Source organism: Labeo rohita, unplaced genomic scaffold (assembly GCF_022985175.1).
Source record: "Labeo rohita strain BAU-BD-2019 unplaced genomic scaffold, IGBB_LRoh.1.0 scaffold_161, whole genome shotgun sequence".
Taxonomy (NCBI): domain Eukaryota; kingdom Metazoa; phylum Chordata; class Actinopteri; order Cypriniformes; family Cyprinidae; genus Labeo; species Labeo rohita.
The window spans coordinates 138,899-143,900 of NW_026127791.1; positions in this window are offsets into that span (position 1 = coordinate 138,899).

The following is a 5,002-nucleotide window of genomic DNA, read 5'->3' on the forward strand; positions in this document are numbered from 1 at the left end:
GAGGGAGAAAATACAGTCAGAGTTTTTCGACATACCCTAACTGTCTTGAGTCGGAATACACAGAGTTCAACTACAGCAAGGCAAGATAAGCGTTTGTGAATAAAAAGTATTTAAATTGTATATATATTTTTTTGTAAATAACCTATCGTTTTGCTAGATAAGACCCTTCTTCCTTGACTGGGATCATTTACAACTGCATCTGGGATCGTTTGAAGCTGCATTTAAACTGTATTTTAGAAGTTCAAAATCGGGGCACCATATCAGTCCATTATATGGAGAAAACTGCTGAAATGTTTTCCTCAAAAAACATAATTTCTTTATGACTGAAGAAAGAAAGACATGACCATCTTGGATGACAATGGGGTGAGTACATTGTATGTGAATCTTTGTTTTGAAAGTGGACTTCTCCTTTAAATAAATCACCTTTGTCTGAAATAATATGAACAGCTGCTATATTAATCTTTCTCTTTTTGCTTTACTGTTTCTGTCTCTGGATGCTCATCCCAAGGTTACTAGAGTTTACACCATTCCATATTGGATCCAGCTTCACTTGTGAAGACTTCAGATGATGACAACACTCAACAAGACTTCAGATGGTGGCAACTGGACATACAAATATTATCCTTATATTGCCTTTAGGGTTAAGTTTGACGATTTTCAACCTGCTTTGTATTATTGCAGTGTTTCTAATATCTGTAAATGAAGTATATTTAATCTTTCTCTGAGTTATGTGTACCTATCCCCTTTTATTTGTAAGAAACACTCTGCAGGATGACGAAAAAGAAATGACAAAATGGCAAAAACACTTTTTGGATCATCAAAATGACAAAATGCTGAGTTTTGCTGACAAATAAATTGGGTATCTCTGAGAAAGATCAAACATTGTTCTTTTACATGTATTTCCAACATTGTAACAATACAAATTGGATTGAAAATTGTTGAACCTTACCCTTTAATAATCTTGAAGGATAGTGTGTGAGCACATGACTAGAGACTTTAGTAATATTAAAAAAAAAACAACAACAAGATTTTAGAATTTGTATCATATAATTTCAAACATTTTAACTGCTGTAGTGTTTGCTTGTTTTTTATTTTGTTTATGTCGTTCCTGTATTATTGTTTTTGCCATTAAGATAGTCTTAGATTCTGGTGTGGCAATAAAAATAGATATTTACTAGTACTGAACACATGACTTGTTTTGTGTTTGAGCTGCTGTCATATGGACATTACTTTGTTGCCAGAAGATCTTCCCCAGCAAGTCTCAGTCACCTCTGCCTGATCAAAGAATTTTTTTTTTATTGTAATCCTGAAAAATGCATTTTCTGTAAACCTACTTTGAAAAAAAGTATTTGGAAAGGTGCTTATAGAAGTTAACCATGGTTTTACTATAGTAAAACTGTAGCAACCATAAGTGTAATAACTACATTTAGTTTTTTGGTTTTGTTTTTTGGTTCATACCAAGGTTTTGATGCCATGGTTCTACTATAGTTATATTGTAGTAATACTACAGTAAAACTGTGGTAACCATATATATATAATTTTTTAAATCATGGTAAAATTTGTTGTTACTTGTTTTTACTACAAATACTGTAGTAATGGTTATTTTTGTACTTGCCTATGGTTTTACTGCAACAGTTATAGTTAAACCATTGGTACTGTAGTAAAATTATGGTTAATTTTGTTTTTACTGTGGTTTTACTGCAAATGCTGTTGTAAAACAATGGTTAATCTTTGAAAGAGTACAGATTGAATGGAATGCTTCTCATTTGTATGTCTTTGTATGTTTAATGTTTATTGAAAATATTAATCATTTTAATAAACTGTTATTGAGAGTGGTCTGTTGTTTTATTATAAACCAGCGGCTGCTGCCACAGGTTGTCCTAGAATAACGACGAGCAAAACACCAGTGAGCGCACACACAGAGCAGCCAGGATTTACAGCTGCATCGGCTGGAAAGCATTTGCGATCAAATGCCGACGCCGTGGCAACATCTTCACGATTAGCAAACGCTCCCTGAGTGACATCGTGCCGATGGAATTTTGTAGATCTGGCCGACATCGGCCCAACAAATGTGTGCTGTTAGGGACCCCAAATCCAGTATTTCACAAAATTAGAATATCATGACAAAGTTCAACATTGTAGGCTCCCTGTGTCCCAATCTAGTCTGCTAATTAATGCAAACACCTGCAAAGGTTTCCTCAGCCTTTAAATTGTCTCAGTCTGGCTTAGTAGGCTTCAGAATCATGGGGAAGACTGCTGACTTGATGGTTGTGCAGAAGACCATCATTGACACCCTCCATAAGGAGGAAATATCTCAAAAGGCAATTGCAAAAGAAGCTGGATGCTCACAGAGCGCAGTATCAGAGTATATTAACAGAGTGTTAAGAGGAAGGGAAAAATGTGGCCGGAAAAGGTGCACAAGTGACAGGGATGACCGTAGCCTTGAGAGGATTGTCAAGCAAGGGCGGTTCAGAAATCTGGGGGAGCTTCATAAGGAGTGGACTGAGGCTGGTGTCAGCGCATCAAGAACCACCACATACAGACGTCTGCATGACATGGGCTACAGCTGTAGAATTCCATGCGTCAAGCCACTCCTGAACCAAAAACAACGTCAGAAGCGCCTGTGCTGGGCTAAGGAGGAAAAGTACTGGTCTGTTGCCCAGTGGTCCCAAGTCCTGTTTTCAGATGAAAGCAAATTTTGCATTTCATTTGGAAATCAAGGTCCCAGAGTCTGGAGGAAGACCAGAGAGGCACAAAAGTCAAGCTGCTTAAAGTCCAGCGTGAAGTTTCCACAGTCAGTGATGGTTTGGGGAGCCATGTCATCTGTTGGTGTGGGTCCATTGTCTTTTATCAAGTCCACAGTCAACGCAGCTGTCTACCAGGAAATTTTAGAGCACTTCATGCTTCCTGCTGCTGACAAGCTTTTTGGAGATGATGATTATATTTTCCAGCAGGATTTGGCACCTGCCCACAAAGCCAAAACTACCAGTACCTGGTTTAATAGCCATGGAATAACTGTACTTGATTGGCCGGCAAACTCGCCTGACTTAAACCCCATTGAAAATCTATGGGGTATTGTCAAAAGGAAGATGAGGGAACAGAGACCCCGAAATGCAGATGAGCTGAAGGCCAATATCAAAGCAACTTGGGCTACCATAACACCTCAACTGTGTCAAAGGCTGATCGCCTCCACGCCTCCAAGTACTGAGGACATAATACCGTACATTAACACACTTTTCAGCAGGCCAACATGTGTTTAAGATTCTTTTTTTATTGGTCACATGAAATATTCTAGTTTTGTGAAATACTGGATTTTTTTTTTTCTTTAATCCATAATCATCAAAATTGAAACAAGTAAAGGCTTGAAATATTTCACTTTTTGTGTAGTGAACTAATATAACATACAAGTTTCACACTATTTGAAACAAATTATTGAAATAAATGGACTTTGCCTCGATATTCTAATTTTTTGGCACATACCTGTATTGCTCTGTATTTCACTGAGGATCTTCATTCATCTATTTGTGATTTATAATTAATTGAAAGTGTGTCTCAGCTATGTTCAATCTGTTAATATTTACAACTGAAACACTATACGATCACAAAGTTAAAAAGTGACAGAATTAAAAAAAGAGAACTGTTTTAAAATAAACAGAGCAGAGTTAATGAAGCATTGCTGTGGAAATGGTTTATTCTCTTTCAAAATCAGTGAAACCCTATTCACACACGCTGAGAGGCCGCCCAGCCAAGACAGTCACATATGGCTATAGCAGAGGCTGTGGGCCATGATTACATTTTGTCAGCATCAAAAATGAATATTGCAACTGTCATTTTTCTAAAGACTGTAAAGCAAATGAGCTAGTTGAGTAAGGGATCACTATTGATGGTTCATTTACACCTGTTCTTCGTCTATCAATGCCATCTAAAAAGGTAACGCTGTCTAATGTCCCTCCTTTTATCAGTGATGAATTATTAGCACAGTCACTTTCCCATCATGACAAGTTGTTTTCCCCAATTAAAAAAATCCCGATTGGGAGTGATTCTCCTCTGCTGAAACATGTTGTTTCGTTTAGACTGTTTGTGTATATGATTGTAAAAGATGATGCTGAGCTGGACCTTATGTTTAAATTTTGTATAGATGATTTTGACTATATTGTATTTGCAACAGCAGGAAAGATTAAGTGCTTTGGCTGCAGGGAAGTGGGGCATTTAGTCCGTGATTGTCCCGGAAAAAAAGAGACGCCAATTGAGCAAAATCTGAACGCCGCAAATGTTTTACCGGCAACAACTCAATCCTTGGTAGTCCGTGCAGGGCCGACCGTAGAGGTTTGGACTGAGACTGAGCGGATTGCATCGGAGCGAGCTGAGCCTGAGCTGGTTGCAGGGGAGCTGCAAGCAGTTAATCAGGCTCATTCTGAGATATTTGAAACAGAATCTTTTAGCAAAAAAACTGATGACGATGGCCCTATGGGTTTGATTGATGGTGAATTACGTGAGAGTTATGGCATTGACATGGAGGCAGAACAGACACTGTTTAAAATACCCTTAAAACGAAAGAAAAGTGATAATACTGGTGATTTGAGGCTTGCAAAAAAAACGGATATATCTGAATGTGAAGACCAGGGTGATTCTGAGAGTGGCAGTGAATCAGATTCTAGTGTCTCTTTTTCACAAAGTGAATGTGTGAGTCGCAGTTATGAAGTGGACAATATTAAATTGTTTCTTAAATCAACGAAAAAAAGAAGAGGAGTAAGAGTAAATGAATATTTTCCTGACCTCAGACAATTTATTGAAAAGACAAGGTGTTTAATGGTTGAAGGCTTTTTTACCAATAAGGAAGTGTACCGGCTAAAGAAATTGGTGAGAAAACTCAGTGTTGAGTTAAGCAATGATGGTGGTGAAAAGAACTGATTGAATGGATTGCAGTGTTTTGCTTTTATTGTTTTTTTTTTTTTTTCTCTTATCCTTTATGGGTGAGGTTAATGTTGCATCAGTGAATGTA